At 38.5% G+C, this 26,706-nt stretch overlaps 1 long non-coding RNA gene across 2 annotated transcripts in view; it reads right to left on the reverse strand.

Moving 5' to 3' along the window:
* The window catches only part of LOC121437906, a 150,756-nt gene that overhangs the window by 15,793 nt on the left and 108,257 nt on the right, over window positions 1–26,706 (reverse strand). For both annotated transcript variants that reach the window (XR_005973015.1, XR_005973016.1), the window contains exons 5-6: window positions 5,306–5,411; window positions 4,907–4,972 (exon numbers count right to left, since the gene is read on the reverse strand). This is a non-coding gene — a long non-coding RNA (uncharacterized LOC121437906). The remainder of the gene's footprint in view (window positions 1–4,906; window positions 4,973–5,305; window positions 5,412–26,706) is intronic.

Raw genomic sequence — 26,706 nt, forward strand, 5'->3', positions numbered from 1 at the left:
GATCAAAATTGCTCTCTATGATCCTAAGCAAATGACAATGGCGTATGATTACTATCACCACTTTCCTCGGGTATAGTATAGAAAAGCAAAAGAGTTCCCTGCATCATCATCATCTTCAAATGAGTCCTTCCCCCCCTCTGATTGAACTTAGTGGGCTCAGCAAAGTAGTAGGCTTATATGGCTTTGAGGTTTTTGACCCTGATGGGTGGATCAATTTAGCTCTGAGACCCTAATGTGGTTCCTTACAACGTGTGTGTGTGTATGTGTGTAAGTCACAGATCAATGTCACTTGTCTTTCCCAGCCCTTCTCTAGTCATTTTCTTTCTTTCTTTCTTCCTTCCTTTCTTTCTTTCTTTCTTTCTTTCTTTCTTTCTTTCTATCTTTTTTTTGGAGTCAGGTTCTCTCATTGGACCTGGTGCTTACTGATTCAGCTAGGCTGCTGACCTGCCTTTGAGTTCCAGGGAGCTGCTTGTCTCCGCATCCTTGCTGACAGTTTGCCTACTCCTGCAGCCCTTGTATGTCTTTTTAAAAAGGTAATCAAGCCTGCTGTGCAAGTGCTTTACTGACTGAGCCAACTCACCAGCCCAGTTCCTTACATTTTATACTGGTCCCTTACTCCAAACTGTCTTATCAGCAGCTGAGGAATGTCATAGAGAGCCATTTAGGCTGCTGAATGTGTGTATAGTATGTATGTATTATATATACACAGACACACACACATATACATACACACTATATATATGCATACATACACATTGATCTATACATATACACTTGTATGTATACACATGTGTGTGTGTGTTTCTGACTGGATGCTAAGAAATCTGTCCCAAACCAAACCCTATATGTAACCCCCTAACTTGATCAGGCAGTCATGAACAGGCTGTGCCTAGTAGGCCTCATGAGGATGCTGTTCTTCCTAAACTGAAACAATCTAATAAGTGGGATTCAGTTTTCAGAGGTGTGTTTCAGTTAAGGACTCATGCCCACCTGAGACCACCAAGCCCACGGAGACATCTTCATTGACACCAGGTGCCTCCGTTGGAGATCTCCTCATCGCCTGCATGAGCTGAGCTGCTGTCTGGGTGTTGTCATGGAATCTGCCTTCCCACTTGTGGCTGGAGAATTGTCTCCACTTTGTTTCGCTGCTGTTTCTTGTTCTCCTATTTTCTCCTTTCCCCTCTGGTCCATGGTCGATAATGAGGTAGGAACATTGTGTTCCAGGCTCATGGCAGAGAGATGGCTCTTTCAGCTTCCACCTGACCCTGAGTCAGCAATGTATGTGGGAGTCAATGGAAACCTGGGACGTTCCCACTGCTCTTTTGCTTCTCCATGACGTCACCATGGTAAATGTGTAAAGGTTTGTGGATTATTGTGATGAGCCTTGCTTTCCCGACATGATGGCTGAGGCATTGCACCACTGTGTTTCTTGTTCTCCATACTTAGGAATAAGCATAGAGACAGTCTTACACTAGACTGCTTTCAATGCTTTCCAAAAAGTATTTGATTAACAAAATTCTGAGGTAGGCACACTGCAAGTTCCCTTTTTGTAATTGCTCAACAAAAGGGTAAATAACTTGTTTAGTTTTTCACAGAAAAGTGGGAAAATGAAGATTCAAAACGCAGGCAACAAAGGCCCTGAATCTGTGTTTCCTCTCTTCTGGAGAAGCATGACATTTTGCTTTTCTTGAGCAGCCTGGTCTCCTTCTCCTGTGACTTCTGACATAGTCCCATTCCTTACACAAGTGCGTTCTAAAAAGAAGCACTGTTGTTTCCCTCTTCAGCCCCTTGCATACTAGTCCCATCCCTACACTTGTATGGCTGTTTAGTTCACCAGTCATAGCCGTATCAATGCCATCTTCTCTCACTTTCCTTTCTGGTTGTTCTTTTGTGTTCATGGCATGTACCTGTAATGTGTGTGTGCCCACATTTGGGTAGAACACAGAGAGTGTCTTCCTCACTTGCAAAAGGAAATGACACATAGACAAAATTCTAGTATCAAGCAGTGTCATTGGCCAACTCCTCAGCACTTTCCTTTTTCTCTGCTATGCCGATAAAGTGCCAGCATGGGCTGCTACCTTACACAGGAAGTGTATAAGAGTGACTCACAGTTCAGCTTGTAGTTGTAAGACAAAAATGTAAAATGTAACCAAAAAATGAAACTTTGTGGCAAGTTAATGAGAAATTAGGATTGTTTTTTAAATCATAAAAATCACTGTGAACTCATTGACATACAAACTTAATGGTGAGTATACATGGTGACTCATTCTAATCCCCCACCTCTTTCTTGTCACCAAGACCCATTTTTACAAATAATGTGTTTAGTGCTTCTTTGAGAATTTCATACAATGTATTTTGATTGCATTCGCCCCTTCCAACTCCCTTAAACCATAAAGTTCAGTTTGTATTGGCTAAGTACTCTTGGGTATGGAGACAACTTGGCATACAGTCAACCTATCTTTGGCCGCATGATTAATGAAAATTGACCCTCCCTGTACTAGCAGTTATCCAATGCTAATAGCTTCTCAGCTAGAAGTGGCCTTTGCACCCTCCTACCTCCTCCAGGCTGGGATTTTGTCTGCTTGTAACTTGTGTCTGTCTTGTGCATGCTGCCCCAATTGCTGTGAGCTCGAATGTGCAACTGCCCTGTTGGGTACGGTAAACACGATTTCCCTGAAGTCATCTATCACCCCTGGTTATTGCAATCTTTCTACATCCTCTTTCTGGAAGATTCTCTGAGTCCATATGGAAGGTGTGTGATGTTGGCCCCCCATTTGGGCTCAACACTTCAAAATCTCTTATTTTCTGCATGTGACTAAATATGGGTCATTTTTGAAGGCCTCCTCTTCAGTATCAAGTGTCCTCTTAAAACTGAAGATACAGGGACTGGATAGGTAACACAGCAGTTAAGAGTACTTGCTGCTCTTCTAGAGGACCCAGGTTCTATTCTCAACACCCACATGTAAGTTTACAAGTGTCTAACACTGATGCTCTCCTCTGGCCTCTGCAGGCACCAGGCATGCATATGGTACACAGACATACATTTAGCTATAACTTTCATACATATAAAATATTTAAAAATTAAAAATGGAGCTACATACCTAAATGTACATACAAGATAAAAATAATTGACATTTTTCAAGTATGTACTATATGTTATACCCAGCACTACATAAACTAGGTATGGTAGCACATGCCTGTAATCCTAACACTTAGGAAGTAGAGGCAGGAGGATTGGGGATTCAAATCATCCTCAACTACGCAGTGAGTTCAAAGGCAGCCTGAAATAGCCAGGCCCTATCTTTAAAAACAAATTATATGTGCTTCTTGCGTGTATGCACATGTATACATGCATAGATGTAGGAAAAAGTCCCATACCCATAATTGTATACATTTATGAAGTACACATTATTTTTTAAAGACAACAAGTATTCAACCTTGTGAAGTTGTTTTCACTATGATATCCTGTTTATAGGTAGGAGTATAAAGCTCAGAACAGTTAAACATATTGATTTTTGGTCAAACAACTAGCAAAAGACATAGCCAGAATAGGGGCCACATGTTTGGGGACAAAGAGTGCTCCTCATCACCACACCCCACCATGTATTAGTGCGCACATTTGCAGACCCTAAGTAGAAATACAAACACTGATAAAGTGCGAAGAAAAATATAGATTTAAATCACTCTCATCAAACAGGCAAATGAAAGAACGAACTATGTTGAAAATCTTCCTAGACCTCAAGTCTGTCATTTTTATTCTGCAATGAATTTGATCTAGTTGAGGAAACCTTCCTTATTGGCATCTCATTCTTCCTGCACTAACGGGGGATATAGAAGGGCCGTGAGATTTGAACCCACAAAAATACGCCTTCCCAGATTGCTCTTAGAGGCCTCTTTTACCGGTGATTCTTTTCATTTTATGTTTTAAGGAGGACTCCACAGGGGCCATAGTCAACTACAAAACTGAAATTAGATGGATGGCCCAGAATTAAGAGCCAACCCCCAACTTTTCTGAATTCTCTGTGATAATTCATGCAAGGATTTGTGTTTTCATTCTGACAAAAAAATCAACATAAACACAGTTTGAATTATTTAGGAAACAAATGGGAAAGTTGAGCAGAAGTCAAAATTTCAGAGTTGTTGGCAGTCATGAGATTCGAGTAAGTTAGACCTGGCTGCAGTCCTTAACGCTGTCTCTGCATGTGTCTGAAGCTTGTTGCTATGGTCCCTACATTGAAAATGTAAAATTTTACAATTTTTTAAATTGTAAGTTGAAGACGAAAAACCCTACATCACAGGAAAAATAAATTTAATAATGTCTTGAACTAGAACATAATAAATTAATAAAGTATTATTTATAATTACTCATTCATGAAAGAATAATTTGGATTAATTTGACATAGAAGAATATTGGCTAGGTACCCACTGACCTTTTCCCTAAGGACTTTTCATAGGTCGATGATACTATGAGTTTGACAGCTGGAAACTGGCTTTTTTTTTCTTTAAAGGATTCATACTATCTCAGAAGCTGCTGAAGCCTAGCACACACCTAGAGGGACTCCATAAGCAAGGCATAGACAAATGGATATCCCAAGGAGAAAACTGCCTCAGCATAACAATGAAAACAGGTAAACCTAGGCAATAAAACAGAGCCAAACAAATAGATTCTATAAATGTAAAGTGAAAACCAAACCACTCCTGCAATTATAGCACTCATATGATTTATGCCTTTAATTTGTCTAAATCAGTGACCCATGGAGTATTGGCATAAAAATTTCAAATTCAGCAGAAACCTAAATCACTGTAAGGAAACACTGCATTTTTATTAGTTATCCTTCTTGCATTGACTTCTCCCAAACAAAATGAATCCTTCCCCGAGTGAGGCAAAATGAAGTATTGTACTTACTGAGATATTATTGATCTCTGAGTCTTAGCATCCAATACGTCACAGACACATAGATGCATTCCTTGCCTGTGAAATCGAAGGCTCAGAATTACATTCATGAAACCTTGGCTTCTGCGGAACGTTAACCGCAGATTCTAGCCTAGATTATTTGATAGGAAGACACTAAAACAGACCGTGCAAATTTGGGTATAACACAAACATAAACAAAAAAATTAAATAAATCTTCCAGGGAAGTCAGTTTGCGATAGCTCATAGAAGCCTCAATGGCATAAACATATATACTCGAGAAAGCTCAGGAAATGGGGCCAAGCCCTGGGGTCTAGGAGACAGACTATAAAATGCAATAAAATCCCAAAGGTGGATTATGATTTTGAAGTACATCCATTGATATTCACATACCCGAGAGGAAGGTTCTGATTGCCCTTTGAGATAGAGGAGGCCAATAACAAAAAGAGAGTGCTCTTCACATTGGAGACCCCTGCTGACTTCCAGAAATGATTCAAACCTTGGGAAGGAAAATGTGATTTTAATTCACAGAGACCCATGTTATCCTCTTGCCCTACAGAGCTGTGAGACAATAAATGTGTGCTGTTTTAAGCTACTATTGTGCTTGTGAGAATGGTTATGAAATCAACAGAAAGCTAGAATTGCCATTTTGGAAGTTATTTCTTACAACACGCATTAGTATTGTATTAGAAATTCAACTGGTGCTCAGTGTCATCGACTAAATGCAGCTGCACAAATGTAAACAAAACCTCCAACACAAAGTGCACTCCTAGATGGTCCTGCTGAGTTTTATGAATAACTACCTCTGAGTTTGCTGTAAAAATGAGGTTGGAAGGAATGGTGAGGAAAGATGCCAGTAGGCTATACTCTCACTTTCATGCCCTCCTCATGTGGAGCAGGAGAGAGTTATGCAACCTCCCTAAACACAGAAGAATTCAACACAGAGGAAAGAGTGGAGATGGTGGTCTGTACCCTCTTGGATTGGCTCATAGAGTTAAAAAAAAGAGAGAAAATATGTCTGGTGTCATGGAGGTTGTGTGGAAGAGGTTATATGAAAGAGGACTTCTAGGTGGACTGGGAGACCTGAAATTTTGGGAATAGGAAACTTGAAAGTGGTTGTTGGAAGGGGTCCCCACTAATGTTCTGGGAGTACAGGCCAGAAGCCACTACAGAAAGGAACGTGGGAACTGCTGGGGATTATCAATGAAGGATTCTGCATTGTGGTCCTGCCGTTCTCTAGAGGGCTTAGCTAGTAGAACAAGGCCTTTTCCTGAGTGAAAGACTTCAGGCTTCGGAAACCCAGCCAGAATCAGGCAATAAAAATGGGTCAGGGGAAAGCAGTCATCCTGTACACATGGCTGATGTCTCTGTTTGAAGTGGGTCTGAAATGGGAGAACAGAGAAACTTAATGTTTGGACTATTATGTATTTAAGATCAGACTTTACTGCAATGAGACTGTCCCTGTGACTTGAAAAGGACCACAGAAACTGAGGGACTTGTCCAACTTTTCAAAACTAGAATCTATTGACAGACAGTGGCAGATGGAGGATGAAGTTTGTCAAATTTGTCTTATAAATGTGCTCATCAAGTCTAACATTTTTTTTTCTTATATTAGTTATCAAAACAGCAGAGTGGTTTGAAGGCCCAAGGAAACAAAATCTTGGCCTAAAATGATGACATATAAAAAAAGCCTGAATGTATAGTAAGTAATCTGTAGTTACCTCATATTAACCTAGAGATGACTATATATAAAATCGTCATGAATCCAAATAAGAACAACAACAACAAAAAGCTAAACGCTAGTGAGTAGGTAAGACTAGGAAAAAGTACAAATTGGGATAAAAAAAAGTGACCTAGGAGATGAACTTTACACCCAAAGATTTTGATAGGTTCAGCTACAGGATGCTAAAAAATTTCCTAAAATGAAGAGACAAATACATCTTCAAGTCAACAGAACACATAGCCTCTGGCTTCTAAGCATCTCTCATCTCTCGTGTTCCCAGGTAGAAGAAAATCTACAGGCTCCCACTGGCCTCATCCCTCTCCATAATCTCTATATTAGTTCCTTTTCTTGAGACAATAATAAAATAGCTGACAAAGGCAAACTTAGGGGAAGAAATGTCTACTTCGGATCATAGTTTCAGAAGGTTAAATCTAACATGGTGGTGAAAGCAGGGCCCCTCACATAATGGTCAATCAGGAAGCAAAGACACAAGATCAGAGCTAGAGGTGAGTCTCATACACACACACACACACACACACACACACACACACACACACACACACACAAATATGGATCCATATATGAGATAAAAACAAGCAGTGTGTGTATTTCTGTGTGTGGCCTCTATCACTGAATATGATGATTTCCTGTTCTATCCATTTTCCTGATGGTTTCACAGATATGGCTTTAAATTTTTACTTTATTTTTAAGAAATCCATATGCATACAAAGAAATATGATCACACCTATCCCATTTCCCCCAAACCCTTACATATTCTCACAAAACACTTCCCACCTTTGTCAACCCCACCTGCTTTTGTATAACTTATTAAGTCTTGTCAATGCTGCTCACATGTGCAGCCACAGAAACATGGGAAACCTACCAGCGGCCATAACCTCAAAAAAAGAATGATTTGTCCTCCCCCAACAGTTACCCGCTACCAAAGGGGTGAAAGTTTGAGCCACCTATGCCTAGATCACGGCTGTCTTGATCTTGTGCAGGTTATGTGCAGGTAACCATAACAACTCTGAGTTTATAACAATAGCCATGTCATATCCAGAAAAGATTCTTTTGTAGCCCTCCTCTTATTCCTCCAGCTCTTACATTCTTTCTGCCTTCTCCTCTTCCATGTTACCTAAGCCTATGGAGGTTAATGTTGATGCCCTGTTTACGATTGACCCTTCAGTCCCTTATTCTCAGTACTTTGACCAACGATGCATCTCAGCACTGCCTGTTGTCCATTGCAAAGGGAAGCTTTTCTGACAAGTTTGAGAACAGCCCAGGTCTGTCAGCACCAGAAGCTGGGTAGCAGATACTGTTACTGGCATGGCAGATTCTGGATCACAAACTGAACCTTCAAAACTCATCAAAGCCCTTTCAGTTTATGGCACATAAAGGAAAAACAATGCTTTAAGTACCATTTTCTTTGTTGCCACCCACAACTTCTTGACCATTGCTCAAAGGTAGAAATTAGGTTCCTTATTGCACCATAGGCTGCTTTATTCAGGAAGCTGGATGTAGCAAGCAGACATGCTGATATAGGTACACATCTCTAAGTCATACGCTGTTCTGGTCAGCCGGAGGCTAGGACAAGTGCATCCAAGCAGAAGGCAGAGAGGGTCAGAACATAATCGGGAGAAGAGTTGGAAGAGCGACCACAGGCACAGCACAGAAAGTGACTTGCCCCATCGGCCCCTGGAGAGTCTTGGAAGTAAAGCAGCTGCACAGGAGGGGACTGGCTGGTGGTGCCAGCTGGTGGAGCATATTTCATACAGAATGTTACCTGTTGCTTTCCATAGCAATGTCTGCAACACTTCTTAAAAATAGAATCGTAGCAGAAGACGTCCTAGGCATCCCCTGCTTCTAAGCAGCCATGCCTTGTTCTTAGCCGCAATGTGGGGGGGGGTGGGGTGCTTGACAGAGCTGATAATGTTTGCCAAGGGAGTTTAAAGGGTCAAAAGCCCTAAAAGTCAAGATAACTGTTGTAGTCTTTCTGGAATTCCATGTGGGCTCTTGCTGACTGTGGTCTGAGTCTTCTGTGAGCATGAATCATGTATTTCCTTGATGTGTATATGTTTGCATGTTTGTACATACCGTTTTTTTGAGGCAGTGTTTTTCAGTGGTACCCAGGATTGGCCAAGTAGGCTAGAATGTCTGGTCAGTGATCCCGAAGGATCTGTCTGTTTGTGTATCCCCTTCACTAGGATAACAAGTGCATGCTATCATGCCTGGCTCTTTTTGGGCACTACTTGAGGTTCTCATGTTTATTCAGTATGCAGTTTACAGACTCAGCTTTCCCTTCTGCATTGTATATGCTCTTTAAATGTTGTAATGAATGAGGGAGGAGAAAGAAGCTGCTAGATCTCATCTCAATGCCACTGTATACCTGACCAGTCTATCTTATCTCTGACATTAGTCTCAGTTGCTCCCCCTATTTTCTATTTCAGCAGCCTCTATGGAGGCCTCTGTGCTTATGGGTCTAAAGATTTTGTATGAGGTTTATGTATTTTTTTTCCTGGCGACAAAAGCCAGATGAGTGCTGAATCTCTCTGGGTTCACTGTCGCAGGGAACCACAGCAGCCCCAGCTCTCAGAGCTGGATGCCCAGGGCTCTGACTTCCAACGTTCACTAAGAATTCCATTCGGAAAGAGCAGAGGGAGACCTCTGACGCGCAAGTGAAAGGAAGGATAAGAGCCAGGAAACCAGTCAGTGGATGTTCTTGGACACAGCTTTCCCATATAACTTCTGACTTGGTGTTGCTGTTCTTTAGAAACATGAGAACAGCTTAGGTAAGCTGAACACATTTCTTTTTATAAGTGGGTTCTGCCAGTCAGGATTAACAGTTACATGCGGAGCTAGGCCTGGTGGCACCGATATATAATCAAAGGTATTTGGGAACTAGGGCACGGAATTGCAAGTTCAAGGTTTGACTGGTCTACAGAGCAAGATTAAGACCAGTCAGTGCAACTTAGTAAATCCTGCCACTAGATTAAAAAAATATTAAAGGGTTGGATATATAGGTTGATGATAACACACTTGCTTAGAATGTGAAGGACCCTGGGTTCAATCCCTAGGACTATAGAAAGAGAGAAGAAAGAAAGAAAACAAAAGAAGAAAAGTGTTCTAAGTAGTTCTAGATTTTTGGATACTAGATTTAAAATCATACAAAGTTTATGAACCTTTCTTTGTGTTGCTATAGAGACACCAGCCGGAAGGCTTAGACAGCTTGTATTTGTTTCTCATGGTCCCAGAGGCTAGAAAGCCAAATCCAAGTTCCCAGGAGGTCAGCTTTTTTTGTGAGGGCTTGCTTGCTTATAACCTCACATGACTTGCCTCATGCACCAGAGGAAGGAAGGAAGCAAAGGAGAAACACAGAATGGGGGATGAGGAAGATAAGGAAGGAGGGAGGAGAGAGGAAGAAGGGGGAGAAGAATGAATCTGTCTTTTCTTCTCCCATCATGTGATGGAGAACCATTGGCAGGACCTTACCTCAACCTAAGTAATTCTCAAAGATCTATCTCCAGAGACCACCCCGCAGAGGGACAGGGCTTTAGTATATCAATTCTGTAGCACTTTCCCTCTACAGCTTAGGACACTTGGAACACTACTGCGAAAATAGCAGACTTTGTGTTTTACCAGCAATGATAATGAACAGAGTGGACATCGAGTTGTCTACAGGATCATAGTGCAACTGGGGTGAGGACTGGAATGAGTTTCTGGAATCTCTCAGCAGCGTTCACTCCAGGATGTTCACTTTGGGACTGTGAGCATCACCACTGGGAAGGCAAGCTGAATGTTTGTAATGATCGAGAGCCCTCAGAACACCCAAGCATTGCATTTCTCTAAATGGAATGTCACTGACAAAAAAGAAAAAGGCAAAAGAAAAACCATCTCTCTGGAGCCCTCTTGCTAACGGTCAGCTGGGCTGTTTCATCAACCTATAATGTGAACCTGTTCAGTTGCATTTTCCAAAATGAAAATGGTCCCAAGAAGGGGAGACTCCTCAGGCATAAACTCCTCGTGCAAGCTCAGTACTCAATGGGATGTTTGCAAATTAAAACAAGTCCCCTGAAGCAGAAGCTAGCCTTCTGCTAGATGAAATATGCTGAGGGTATTGGCTGCAGAGGAATCTCTGAAAGACGTCCTGAGGTAGGTAATAGTCTAACCACATTGCCAATTTCCCTTCCCAGTGCATAACTTAAAATGCCTTTCAGAAGCAGAAACAAGATCCCCCACTCTCATCCCCTGTGGACTAAGGGTGAAAGCCTGCTCTCCCACATCCCGCCAACCCCTCTATCTGGTAGTAACAGACTCTTCAACACCAATAAAGAAATTTTTTTATCCCTTATTAGCTGATTTAGTTCCATTCCCAAGATTCCTTTGCTGTAACTTTTCTTTGGCAGCTCATTTCCTGTCAGGAGTTGTTTGTTATGAAAACCAATGGGAAATGAATAATGTATAAATTATAAAAGCTACCCCATTTTTACCTCCCTCGTTATGGCCCACTGTGTTTTCAGGAGCATATGTGTTAGTGGGGTGTTTGCAGTATTCATGACATGGACTTCTAATTTATGAGCTCTTAAAGGCACACTAGTCATCAGCATGCTAATTATTAATATTGCACTCTGAGGACTTTTCTCAGGAGCTTTATTGCAGCAGAACAGAAAGCTATGAACTAGTATTCGGCCACTTTCCAGACACAGGGCTAAGTCAGACTGGAGTGCGAGTCTCTGACACTGATTTGTGGATGGATGGATCTGGAGTTATTTACTACATGAAATACCAGCCTTGCCACTTTTTAAATGTTAATGGCTTTATGGTGAAGACAAAAAGGTCTGTGCTTCCCACCTGGAGATTTCAGAATTTCGCATCCGGCCATGGAAATGCCTCCACAATGTTGGAAATCACTTTCACTTTTCTCTCAATTACCTATTGATGTTTATGAAGTTTCATAATTTCAGATCAAAGTATGTGAAATAATGTGTTTGTTTATGATGACCTAGTAGAGGGGACTGCATTTAATATGCTGTATTTACTGATTTGGAGTAGGGAGGACAGATTTTCTTGTTGGTTGTATAAAAAAAAAGAACTGAAATTAAAATTTTAAATATGGATTTATTTATTTCAGTCAGGTTGCTGAGCCAAATTCAGAGACCACACTAATTGACTCAAAGAGCATGAGTCAGAAAATTGGAAAGATTGCCCAGGGCCCAGGTTATCTTTCGAGATGTGGACTGAATGTCCACACAGGTTTTTAGTCTATATCTTAGTCTTTATTTATTGTATATGAAACTTAAAAATTTTAACTCAAGTTCTGGGGCTATGTCTCAGTAGGTAAAGAAACTTGCTGTGAAAGTATGGGGACTGTATTCAAATCCCCATAATCCATGTAAAGCCCAGCACTCTAATACAGATCTGTAATGTCATTGTGGCCCTGGGAAGATGAGCTGCTTTTGGGTTGGGTGTCCACAGCAGAAAACATACTATGGACCTGAATCAAACAAGGTAGAAGGTGAAGATCAACACTGTAGGTTTTCTTCTCACCACTGCATGTATGTGTCCTCATTCACATGGCTGTACACATGCATGTATGCACGATTTATATGCACATAGAAATATAACAAAATCTTTTTTATTGTTTGTATATTATTAATTTTAGTTTAAAATTTGGTTATCTCTTCTGTCTTCTTCAGGTATTTTTTTTCTTATTTTTCCAAGGCACTCAGGTTAATAGTTAAGTTATTGAACTGTGATCTCTCAGTTGGATGTTGGATTCTCCTCTGTATGCTATAAATATGTGTCATTACCATTGATTAATAAAGAAGCTACTTTGGCCTATGGCAGGACAAAATATAGATAGGTGGGAAAGCTAAATTGAATGCAGAGAAAAAGAAAGAAGGCAGAGTCAGGCAGACACCATGTAGCTGCTGAAGGAGAATAATGCCAGAACCTTACTGGTAAGTCACAACTTCACGGCAATGCACAGATTAGTAGAAATGTGTTAAGAGCTAGCAAGACATATGCCTGAACCATTGGCTAAAAAGTATGTAATTACTATAGTTTCTGTGTGATTATCCAGGTCTGGGTGGCTGGGAAGTGAGATGCAGTCTCCAGTTACACTCAATTTCTTTGAGTGTAGGCAGCCATTGGTACAAACTTCCCTCTCAACATTGCCTTTGTTTTGTTCCTTTGGTTTTAGTATGTTATATTTCCATTTCATTTTAGCAATTTATATTTTCCTTCTCTATTTCTTTCATGGCACAATTGTCATTCAGTAGTGCTTTGTTTAGTTTCTACAACTCTATGTATTTCCTACAGTTTTTATTGCTGTTGATATTCATCTTTTCCTATTGGGCTCAGAGAGAATGCAGGATGTTATTTCATTTTGTTTATATTTTTGAGACTTTCTTTGTATTCTAATATGTGGTTGATTTTAAAGAAAGTTCCATGGGCTACTGAAAAGACTTGGTAATCATTAGTGTTTGATGGAATATTCTGAAAGCATCTATTAGGCCCCTTTGATTTATGTTGCTTTTTAATACAGAGTTTCTCCCTTTATTTATTTTTTCTTGATGTCCTGTCTATTGATTAGAATGTGTTTTGAAGTCACCCATTACCACTGAGTTGGGGCCAATCTAGGGTTTTACCTACAATATCATTTCTTTGGTGAAATTGGGTGCCCCTGTGTTTGGTGGTTATATGTTTAGAATTGTTAAATTATGTTTGCGTAATTTTACATTTAATGAGTAAGAAGTTTCTCTTATACTGTCTGACTAGTTTTGGTTTATAGAATATTTTGTCAGATGTTAGAATATCTACATTTTCTTCCTTCTTTGTTCAATTTTCTTCAAATACCTTGTTTCATCCTATTACCCTAAGATGGTTTCTATCATTGGTGGGGATGTATGGTTTTTGGAGACACCTGTTTTCTAATATAATCTGTTAGTTTGTATTTTTATTGGAGATTTAAGGCTATTAATAACCAGAGTTATTAAAGATGTGAATTAATTCCTGTCATTTTGTTGATTTTGCAGTTTTCTCAGATCTCTTAGGATTACCTGTCCTGGCATTGTTTATCTGTTTTTTTGTGTCCCTTTGGGTATGTTTGTCATTCTCTTTAGATTGAAGTAAATCTTCCAGTGTCTTTTGTGGATCTATCTTTGTAGGCACCCATCCCGTTCATTTGTTTTTGTCATGGAAAATTTTGATTTTCCCTTCAATTTTCATAGTTTTTCTGTATGTAATAATCTAAATTGACAGTTTGATATTTCAGTACTCAGAGTACTCATTGTCAGGCTCTTCTAGCTTTAAATATTCCTGCCAAATAACCTGATATTATTCTAAAGTGGCCACCTCTATAAGTGACTTAACCTTTCTGTATTATAGCTCAACTTTATTTCAGAATAAGGGGAATAGGAATATATAGACATCATGTAATTTGTGATTGGAAGCACAATCCTACCATATAGCTGGAGCACAATACATAATTTCACATGGGCAGCATGGTGGAATCATTTGTTGGGAACTGTCAAAGGACACACTTAAGATAAGTCAGGTATCCATGCTCAGAGACAGCTTCCAAAAAAAGCTCAGGTAGAGAACAGGAATCCCTTCTGGGAGAAGGGAGTCCTCTATTTGGCTCTGAGCTCAGAATGCTGTCCAGATATCATGGACAACCTTAACCAGCAGAATCCTCCCACATTTAATAGGGAACTTTTTGAAAAATTTGTATTTTTATGGAGGACACATGTTACTTTGAGAGGTGTGGTGATGTGTGTATGTATGTGTGTTTATGTGTGTATGTTGTGGGATATTAGTTTACCTATGTAAATATGTGTAGAATTTGTTTATGTTGTAAAATACTAACTTAACAGTGTGTTGCATTTGTTTGCCTTGCCTGCCTAAGGTACCTTATTGGTCTAATAAAAGGTTAAATGTCCAGCAGATAAGCAGGAGGTATAGGCAGTACTTTCAGGCAAAGAGAATAAGTAGAAAGAGGAATCTACACTCAGCAGAAACAGAGGGAAACAGAGGGAGAAAGGGGAGAAAGGGAGATGCTAGGAAGACATTAGGGGCCAGCCAGCCAGCCAATCAGACATGGGGGAGGCAGAAAACCATGACATATAGAAAGGATAAAAGCCCCAAGGCAAAATGTAGATAAATAGAAACAGTTTAAATTAAGTTAAAAGAGCTTGTGGAACAAGACTCATCTAAGGCCGAATATTCATCATTAATAACAAGTCTTCATGTCTTCATTTGGGAGCTGGTTGGTGGTCCAAAGAAAATTCCAACTACATGTTTGTGTGTTTGTATGTATGTGTGTGTATCTTGTTTCTATCTTTGTGTTAGAATTTGTAAAAACTAACATATGGAGTTCTTTACATTTTCTTTCTTTCTTTCATTTTGTTCAAGTCACATTTCTTTCAGAATGGGTGCTTGCAATGTTCAATATTCAGTTAATTCATAGCAAGGTATGATATCAATTTCTTCTGGTTGTCTGCTAGTTAGGGACTACAGCTTTTTATCCATGGTCTTCTAGTTACTAGCTCTAATATGTTGCCTTCAGAGACTTGGTCAAGAAACACACTTGGAGAACTCTACAGGAGCAGGATTGAGCTAACGACCAAGGCTGGAGTGGGCCTCCAGCAGGGAACTCCACAGAGCAGGACTGAGCCAGCAAGCTAGACCCAGAGCAGGACTGAGGCAGTGAACTCTACAGGATCAGGACTAAGCCAGCAATGTGGGATGGAGTGGGGCCTGAAGCAGCTAACTCCACAGGAGCAGGATTGAGCCAGCAACCTGGGCTGGAGGAGGCCTGGGACAGCGAACTCCACAGGAACAGGTAGAGGGGAGCAACTGCGGAGGTAGTAGGCCGGAGTTAGAGACCTCTGTGGGTCTAGCCATGAGTCTGGGACCTATGAGGGTGTAGGCAGGAACCAGAGACCTCTGCAGGTCTGGGCATGAATCTGGGACCTTCCAGTGAGTAGACCTGAGCCAGGACCCCTGTGGGTCCAGTCATGATTCTGGGACCTCCAAGGAACTAGGCCTGAGCCAGAACCTCTGTGGGTCTGGGAGTGAATATGAGGGAGTAGTCCTGAGCTAGGACCTCTGAGGGTCTGGGTGCACCCGAGTCTGTGACCTCTAAGGGAGTAGATGGGACCCAGAGACCTTGGCAGGACCAGCCCTAAGCTAGTGACCTCTGCAAGAGTTGATCCAAACCAGGGACATTTACAGAAACAGAGCTGAGATGGCAATCTAGGCCAAAGCAGGCCTGAGACAGCAAATTCCATGGGAGTGGAGTAAACCTCATGACCGCTGAGTGATCTCCAGAAACTCTGACTGACTGCATCATGAGGAGCAACCATCTGAGCCTTGGATCCACTAGCACCTGGAAGATTGATCACCAGAGTCACAGACAGCACCAACTACACCAATTAGGGGGAAAGACGGGTAGACAAGATAAGAACACATACCACTACCACAAAGAGCAACATGACATCAGTAAAATCTAGTATCCCTAAAACAGCAAGACTTGAACAATCAAATATAGATGAAGCAGAAGAAAATGACCTAAAAAGTAACTTTGGGAGAATGTTTGAGGCCCTTAAAGAGGAAATAAGAAATTCCCTCAAAGAAATGGAGAAAAAGTCGGACAAAAATTGGAAGACATCAAGAAAACATTAAAGAAAAGCAAGAAAAAGCAACCAAACATATGAGACTACTCAAGACTTGAAAACTAAAATAGAGACGATAAAGAAAACACAAGGCAAGGGAATTATAGAAACAGAAATCATGAGAAAATAATCAGGAACCACAAATGCAATCATAAACAGCAGAATATGAGAGATGGAAGAGAGACTCTCAAGCACTGAAAATACAATAGAGGATACAGACGCCAAAGAAAACATTAAATGTAACAAAAGCTTAACATAAAATATCCAGGAAATATGGGACACCATGAAAAGACTAAATCTAAGAATAATAGGTATAGAAGAGAAAGACAAACAATGCAAAAGCACAGAAAATATATTTAACAAAATCATAGAAGAAAACTTTCCCAAAGTAAAGAAAGATATGCCTATGAAGATACAAAAAGCTTACAGAACACCAAATAGACTAGATAAAAAAAGCCCCCTCACCACATGAAAATCAAAACACTAAACATACAGAATAAAAAAAGAATATTAAGAGCTGCAAAAGAAAAAGGTCAAGTAACATATAAAAGCAGATCTATCAGAATTACACCTGAATTCTCAATGGAGACAATGAAAGCCAGAAGGTCCTGGTCAAGCATTATGCAGACATTAAGAGATTATGGATGGAGCCCAGACTACTATACCCAGTAAAACTTTCAATCACTACAGAATGACAAAACAAGATATTCCATGACAAAACCAGGTTTTACCAATACCTAGCCGCAAACCCAGCCATACTCAAAGGACTAGAAGGAAAAGTCCAACCCAAGGAAGTTGACTTCATCAACAAAAACACAGACAATTGATGATATCACAGCAGCAAATCCCTAAGAGGGGAAAAACACACAAATTAACATGACCAACAATGAAAACTAAATTAACAGGAGATAACAATCATTGATCATTAATATCCCTTAACATAAATGAATTCAAATCACCTATAAAAAGGCACCTAACAGATTGGATACAAAAACAGAATCCATCCTTCTGCTGCAAAGAAGAAATACATTTCAACATCAAAGACAGACATCGCCACAGAGTAAAGGACAAAGAAAAAATTTTCCAATCAAATGGACCTTAGAAACAAGGATGTGTAGCTATTCTAATATCTAACAAAATAGACTTTAAACTAAAATCAATCAAAAGGGACAAAGAAGAACATTTCTTATTAGTCTCAGGAAAAACCCATCAAGAGGAAATCTCAATACTATGCTCCAAATACAAGTGTACCTTCATATGTAAAAGAAACACTTCTAAAGCTTAAATCAAATATTAAACCCCACACACTAATAATGAGAGACTTCAACACTCCACTCTCACCACTGGACAGGTCAGTCAGTCAAAAAATTAACAGAGAAATAAGGGAACTAACAGATGTTATGACTCAAATGTACTTAGCAGACATCTTTAGAACATTCAATTCAAACATAAAAGAATATACCTTCTTCTCAGCACCTTGTGGAACCTTCTCAAAAACTGATCACATACTTAGTAACAAAAAAAAAAAAACCTCAACAGTAACAAAAAATTGGAATAACTCCATGTATTTTATTGGATCACCATGGCTTAAAACTAGAATTCAACAGCAACACTAATTCCAGAAAGCCCACAAACACATGAAAATTAAACAATGCTCACCTGAGTCATTAATGGGTCAAGGAAGAAAAAAATGGAGAAATAAAAGACATCTTAAAATTCAATGAAAATGACCACACAACATACGCAAATTTATGGGACACAATGAAAGTAGTGTTAAGAGGAAAGTTCATAGCACTAAATGCATACATAAAGAAAATGGAAAAATCCCACACTAGTGAATTAATAGAACATTTGAAAACTTTAGAACAAAAAAAGCAAACTCACCCAAGAGAACTAGATGGCAGGAAATTATCGATTTGAACGCTGAAATCAACAAAATGGAAACAAAGAAATAGAAAAATTGAATACAAAGATTCAATGAGACAAAGAGTTGATTCTTTGAGAAAATCAACAAAATGGAAAAACCTTTATCCAAACTAACCAAAAGGCAGAGAGAGATAAGAACCAAATTAACAAAATCAGAAATGAAAAGGGGGAACATAACAACAGACACAAAGGAAATCCAGAGAATCACCAGCTCATATTTCAGAAACCTGTACTGCATAAAATTGGACAACCTAAAGGACATGGACAACTCTCTGGATAAATATCACTTACCAAAATTAAAGACCAGATAAACAAATTAAACAGACCTATAACTGCTAAAAAAAAAAATAGAAACAGTCATCAAAATTCTCCCAACCAAAAAGCCCCGGACCAAATGGTTTCAGCTCAGAATTCTACAAAATTTTCAAAGAAGAACTAGTATCAGTACTCCTCAAATTGTTCCACACAATAGAAACAGAAGGAACATTGCCAAACTCTTCTTATGGGGCTACATTTACCCTGATATCCAAGCTACATAAAAACATTACTAAGAAAGAGAATTACAGACTAGTCTCACTCATGAACATTGATGCAAAAATACTAAATAAATACTGTCAAATGGAATTCAAGAACACATCAGAAACATCACCCAGCATGATCAAGTCGGCTTCATCCCAGAGATGGAGGGATAGTTCAACATATGAAAATCTGTTAACGTAATCCACTATATAAACAACATAACAAATAAAACTACCTGATCATCTCATTATATGCCAAAAAAGATTTCAACAAAATACAGCATCCATTCATGATAAAGGTCTTGGAAAGAGCAGGGATACAAGGAACATATCTAAACATAATAAAGGCAATATATCACAAACCAACAGCCAACATCAGACTAAATGGAGAGAAACTCACAGTGATCCCATTAAAATCAGGAACAAGACAAGTTTGTTCACTCTCTCCATATCTATTTAATATAGTTCTTGAAGTCCTAGAACTAGAATAATAAGAAAAAAAGGAGATCAATGGGATACAAATCAGAAAAGAAGAAGTCACCCTCTCTATTTGCTGATGATATGATAGTTTACATGAGCAACCCCAAAAATTCTACCAAGGAATTCTACAATTCATAAGCCCTTTCAGTATTGTAGCAAAATAACTAAAAAAAAAAATCAGTTTTAGAGTGATAGTGTCTTTGTAGAGGAGTTTGGAGGTTCTCCTTCTGTTTCTGTTATTTTAATTATTTAAAAGTTGTTAGTTTCAGTAATTTTTTTGAAAGTAGAATTCTTCAGTGAATCCATTTGTACATGAGATTTTGATTTAGCCAGAATGCATTTTATTTCTGTTTCAATTTATTTGTTATAATCTTTTAAGTTTCTTATCTCATTGATTTAAATTTGGTGGTTCTGATGAATCTAAAATTTGGCAGTTTTTTTGAGATTTTCTAACTTAATAGAGTTTTAAAAGTATTCTCTTATAATATTCAGAATTACTTTGGTGTCTTGTAATGTCTTCCTGGTAGTATCTGACTTTGTTTTCTTTGGATCTTCTTTGTCTGTTTTTTGGTTAATTTGGATAAGCATCTATTGATCTTGCTTATTGTTTCAAAGAACCAGCTCTTAGATTTGATTCTTTGTATTGTTTTTTGTTGGTTAGTAATAATGTTTTTTCTATCTCATTAATTTCTACCCTGATTTTTTTATTTCTGCCCAACTACTGGATTTTATCTTTTTTTTTTTCTTTGTTGTTTTCCAAACTCTTAAGTTTCATCATTAGTTAATTTATGTGTGTTCTGTCTGGTGTTTTTTTCTCTTGTTTTTTCTTCTTCTTAATGTAGCCACTCAGCATTGTAAATTTTTCTCTTAGCATTCAATTTTAATGTGTCCTGGAGGTTTTGTTATGTTTTCATTTTTCTTCATTTCCATGATGTAATTTTTTTTCTTGATTTCTTCTATGATTCAGTCATCATTCAGTAGTTTTATTTAATATCTATGATTTAATGTAATTTCCAGAGATTTTTTTGGTATTGATTTAAAACTTTATTGTACTGTGGTTAGATAGGACACATAGAGTTATTTCAATGGGGTTGATACATGTCTTAGTCTAGTAGCATGCTCTTTATTAAACTGTATGTATCAGGATTTATTCAAAAATATGTTTAGGATTGTAATGCCTTCTTGCTTAATTAATATTAATTCTAAAATTTTGGAAGACTACACATAAAATCTTTATTGTAAAATATGGCTCTAATTTATTTGAATAATTAATTAGTTACTTTTATAGGTCACATTATTTTTATTCATATTATTTGTTGGTGGTACTGCTAAATATAATAAAAATAATCACCCATATTAATTTATTTTAAAAAGTTACAAGCTATCCTTATCTTGAGATTTTTGGAGAGGTGGGGAAATGTATTCACTTATCAAAGTAGAATAGAGAGACTAGATAGATATTACTGTTCCTAAAACATTCGAGTTGTATTTCTCATTAGTATCTTTGAAAAGTACACTTAAATGGTAATTAAATTGTAACCTAATGAAATAGTAAAATAACAGTAATTTCAGAAGATTTGTTTCTGACCAACCACAGTACAAAGAAATCTAAAATAGATACAATTTACTCATTACTGTTATCAAAGGTAATAATTCTATCTTTTGGTACATTTGTTTCTAGTCTTTACATATAATTGATGTTTTTAATGGGCAATATTAGATCTTGCTATGGCATTCCATTTTACATTATTCTAATGCTATAAGTATATTCTCATATAATTTCGAGGTCTTCATATACATAATAAAACTATAGAATGGGGCTATATAGCAGGCTCTGATGTAGGAGGGTCTTCTTTCTGTGTGTTGTTTTCATTGGTCAAAAAAAAACCGCCTAGGCCTTTTGATAGGACAAAACTTAGATAGGCGTGGTAAAGAGAACTGGAGGCCGGGAGGAAGAAGGCAGTGTGGTAAACGCCATGGCTCTCCTCTCCTAGACGGACACCCGTTAGACTCACGTCGGTAAGCCACAGTCAAGTGGCAATACACATTAATAGGATTGGGTTAATTAAGATGTGAGAGTTAGCCAATGTGAGGCTAGAACGAAAGGGCCAGGCAGTGATTTAATTAATACAGATTTCTGTGTGGTTATTTTGGGCATAAGCTAGCTAGGTGGCTGGGGTGACAAGCAGCCTACCAGTCTGGGTATAAGGGAGCCAGGCAGCAGTTAGCAGCCCACTGCTCCATCTACAACAAGGCTCGGCAGTTAAAAATGCTTGTTGTTCTTGCAAAGGACCTGAGTTCAGTTAGCAACACACATGTTGGGTAGTTCACAATCAGGAGTATACTCCAGCTCCAGGGGAGCCAGTGTATTCTTCTGTCTTCCAGGGGCATCTGCACAGATGTGCACATGCACACGCAGGGATCAACGTGTGCACATGAGTTGGAAGTAGAAACAAATTTTTAAAAAAAATAGAACAGAAGTTGGGAGAGTGTTGAGGATGTTATGTAATTCTGAAACAACCATTTAAAAAGATTAATGTCTCGAAATTGACTCTTGCATGTGTGTTCAGTAGAATGCATCCCCATGCCTTTCACCCAGCTTCTAAGTGATTATTTGTCGCAGTTGTTGTGGGAGTATTTTGTGTGTTCTCTAGAGCATGTGCTCTTGAAATAAGTGCAGATTAAAGCCAGAAGCAGTTATTACTTAGAAAAAAGTTGAAATAACAGCAGACATTGCTTCTGACCCAGAAGAAATGTAGCGCGGGTGACACTGAGAAACAGTGTAGTCATCTGGGAAAACAGTCTGGTCTTCCCTTTTAAAACTAAAGAGCACTGCCTGCTCTTCCAAAGGTCCTGAGTTCAATTCCCGGCAACCACATGGTGGCCCACAACCATCTGTAATGAGATCTGATGCCCTCTTCTGGCCTGCAGGCATACATGCAGACAGAATATTGTATACATAATAAATAAATAAACAAATATTTAAAAAAAAACCTAAAAGCTAAGTATTTAGCTGTCATAAGACTTAATGGCTGTTTTCTTGGGTATTAATCTCAGAGAAATAAAAAAACAAACAAAAATTCAAACAGTATACAAATGTATAACAGCTTGAATCAATGGGGGAATGATCACACAAATGTGATATACTTCCTTTATAAAATATAATTCAATATTAAGAATGAAATATATGCTTATTTATATTACAAGTCAGATAAATTCCTGAAGAATTATATTGAGAAAGTTCAATACTAAAAATTAATATATAATATACATCTACTTATGCAGTATTATAGAATAACAAAATTACAGATTTAGATAGAAACTATGGATTTCCAGGGGTTGAAGACATGGGTGAACATGGGGATTAGAACATGATGGAAGAAAAGGGGATGAGTGTGTTAACAGAAGGACAATTAAGGGCATCCTTATGGTGAAAGGTCTCTGGATTTACTTCAGTGGTGGATACAATGGGCCTAGGCATAGCAGAAAATTTTCCCACATACATACATGAACACGGATGGACATGCACATATATGAATTGGCAAAATGCTAATTAGATAATTTTATTAGTTGCTATATAGCATAGTCTTTTCGCAAATGACACCATTTGTCAAATTAGGTAAAGTATATATGTCACGTCTCTGTTTATTACTTCTATGACTCCATAGGAATTTATGTTTATTTCAATAACTTTTGTTTTTGCTTTTTTTCAAGGCTTGGTCTCTCTGTGTAACAACCTGGCTGTCCTGGAACTTGCTTGCTTCATCGACCAGTCTGGCTTTAAACTCACAGAGATCCACCTGCCTCTGCCTTCCAAGTGCTGGGATTAAAGGTGTGTGCCACCACTGACCAGTTTATTTCAATATTTTTTAACTGATGAGTTGTGCCAAAGCGGACTGGCAAACCTGTGTCAATGACTATTGTGTTTACAGTTTACTTTGTAAATTGCTACTACCCTTCATGATCAGTTTGAAAGAACAGATATCATCCACGGAAGGGAAAAGTGGGAGTTCTTAGACAGTTTGAGAATGTGAGGCAATAGATATGCTGCAGTCAAAACTCTGAACTCTCCACAGATTCCTTCCTGAGTACATGTTCCATTATGCATTGAGTAGGTGCCCTAGAGCAAAGTGAACTGGAAACTGGAAGTCAAGCAGGACTCTGAGTTCTCTGCAGTTCAGAAGTGCTTCTGGGAAGGTGAAGACTTCGTTTCAGTTTTAAAAAGATTGTGCTTAGTCACCATAGTTCATCAAGAGCTGTAAGGGGTATAACTCTGAAACTCAAACACTGAAAATTTTAAAGAAGATGCGCACACATACAACCACAAAACCACACAGACTGTGAGGAGTGAAAGTTGAATGTGAAATCTTGCCAGGTTGCTTGTCTTCTCTATTCAACAGACAGAAAGAAGCATTAAAAATCAAAGACAAAACTGGAACCAAATTAAAAACAAAAAACAAAACCATGATAACCAAATATGCCATAATTAGGGCAGTTATTTTACAGACAAAATTAATATAGGGCTGGTGAGATGGATGAGCAGTTAGGAGTTCTTACTACTCTTTTGGAAGATTTCCAGAACTAGCTTACAACTTGCCTGTAACTCCATTTCTAGGAGATTTGAAACTTTCTTATGACCTCAAGGACACCCACACACAGGTGGTACACATAAATACGCTCACAATAAATGAATGAATAGTGCACACACATGTAGTATACATAAACACACACATAATATATATATATAAATGAATAAGTATCATCGACACACATGGGGTACACATAAACACACACACAATAAATGTATTAATGAATAAATAATCTTAAAAAGAAAGTTAAATAAACTTAACGATAATAACCTGGAAGATTGATAGCTAGCAGATTACTAGTATAAGAAATGCTGGAGAAGTTTCTTTATGTTCCAGGGGAGCCTTACAATATTGTAACATAGGCTTGCAGACAGAAATGAGAAACATTTGAAAGAATGAATACTCGTATATGTAAACAAGTATATATAACCTACATATTATATAAATACTTCTTAATATTTACAACAAAAGGTATCATAGAATTCAGATATAATATAAACTGTACAAATGATATTGAAAATAGAAATGTACTGCTTCACAATTGTGACAGTTTTGTTTAGAAAAATCAATACAAAATTCAAGCAAACTCTCATGAGTTTGAGTTAACTACACGTGCTGTTACCACATAAGTAACCCTTGAAAAGGAAATTCAAAGAAATATAATTAAAAGCTCATGGAGAGTACACTGGCATTCTCTAAGATGTTAAGAAGAAGGATATGATAGGTAAAGGGCAATGAGAGGGGAATGGAACAAACAAAAAACACAGAGCAAAATGACAGATCAAAGTCTTGGTATACAGCAATCCCACTAAGTATAAATGGTAAAAATATTGAACAGCAAATATTAGATTGGGCTATTTGTAATAGCTGAAGGAAAAAGGCAGAGGGATCTTGGGAAGGAGTGATGAAGGCTGGAAGACAAGTATGGAGGTATGGGTGGTCACTGTGGCCTGTGACAAGTGTCTTTTTGCCCTCAAGTAGAGTTCAAAGGTTGAGCTAACCATGCTGATAATCTTTGATCTTAAGATGCTATTGGAGTAAGTGTGCACCCTCCTGGCCCTGCTACTCCGTACAAATCACAGAAGTCTGAAAGCCTGTCCCTCTACTGTCACCAGTGTTTGCATGGTGATCTTGATGACAGGATGTTGTCAAATAGAAGAAGCCTGACCCTAACATGTATCACAGAAGTCATGTAAACTCATATCCTGCCTCACTGCTTAAGACTAGTTTTTAAAGATGATGTATAACTTCCTTTCTTATTCAGAAAATAGTGTTATATTTCCTTTCCCTAGTTCGTGTCTGTGAACTCATGAAAATACAAATGCCCTGAGCTTCTAAACAAAAAGGAAGAAAGGATACCAGTGTACTGGAGGGAAGAAAACGATTTCCGGTCTGAGAGTGACACAAAAGAGGAAATAATGGTAAATTATTCTAAACACAAGGACTGGAATCACGCACGCCACAAAACTCAAACTGGAAACAGCTTGTAAAATGAAAGAATTACAGAATTTTTAGAACCAGAAATTTGGAGCTTTTGGCTTGGAGCCATCCTGCCCCACAGGCTCCTGATTGAAATAGCACCCTTAGCTGATGGTATTTAGGCAGATTGTGAAGGCTTTGTGGCTTGGGGCTTAGGTGACCAATGTTGGCTGGTTTGGGCATACTTTAAAAATTTTATCTGTTTCCAGCTTCAGTTTAACCGTTTCCTGGTCTTACTGCTGTGGGAAGCTCATGCCATTGCTCCCATTGCAGTATCTTGAGTTCATCCAATTGTCATGTCCTCTTACAATGACAGAACATATTCTCTGAAACTATGAGCCGTGATCAATTCTTTTTCCTTTAAGCCATTTCTTTCAAGTAAAATTTCCATGTATAAGCTGTTGGTTGCAGTGACAAAGTCCTGGAGATAACTTGATGGAAGTTTGTGCATTCTGGATGATAGTTTCAATTCATGGTTAGGTAGTGTCATCCTCATAGTTACACTGAGGCAGAGAATCATGATGGTAGGAGCATGAGGAGGTAGAAGCTGTACTACTCATTTCAGGAAGGAGAGAGACAGACAGAGACAGAGAAGCAGAGAGACGGAGACTGAGAGAGAGAGACAGAATGAGGAAATTACTAGAGATAGCATATAGCTTTCAAAGCCAAATTCCCAATGACTTACTTCATCTAATTAGATGGTATACCCCAAAGTTTCCTTTAAATATCTAAGTAAAATAGAAATTATTAAGACACTTAGTTCATCAATGAAGTGAAAGCACTTCTGATTTGATCATGTTCCACAGACCTCATCTCTGATAGTGCACTCGAGGCCATGACTTTAACACATGAGTGTTTGGGAGACTTTTTCAGACTCAAACCAAAGCAGTTGATGTGAATGATCCTGTTTTATGATTATGATGTCGTTATGATCTCTTCCAGGATTTGAACGAGGCTCACGCTGAGGGGTCTAAGTTTTTTAAGTATACAAAGGAAAAAAGAGAGCATCTTCAACAAATTGTGCTGGCAAAACTGGATGTCAACCTGTAGAAGAATGAAAATAGATCCATATCTATCACCATGCACAAAACTCAAGTCCAAATGGATTAAAGACCTCAATATCAGTCCGAACACACTGAACCTGATAGAAGAGAAAGTGGGAAGTACTCTACAACACATGGGCACAGGAGACCACTTCCTACGTATAACCCCAGCAGCACAGACATTAAGGACCTCATTAAATAAATGGGACCTCCTGAGACTGAGAAGCTTCTGTAAAGCAAAGGACACTGTCGCTAAGACACAAAGGCAACCCACTGACTGGGAGAAGATCTTTACCAACCCCGCAACTGACAAAGGTCTGATCTCCAAAATATATAAAGATCTCAAGAAACTAGACCGTAAA

Source organism: Microtus oregoni, unplaced genomic scaffold (assembly GCF_018167655.1).
Source record: "Microtus oregoni isolate MIOR12 unplaced genomic scaffold, Mior012 000002F_ref0000024, whole genome shotgun sequence".
Classification (NCBI taxonomy): domain Eukaryota; kingdom Metazoa; phylum Chordata; class Mammalia; order Rodentia; family Cricetidae; genus Microtus; species Microtus oregoni.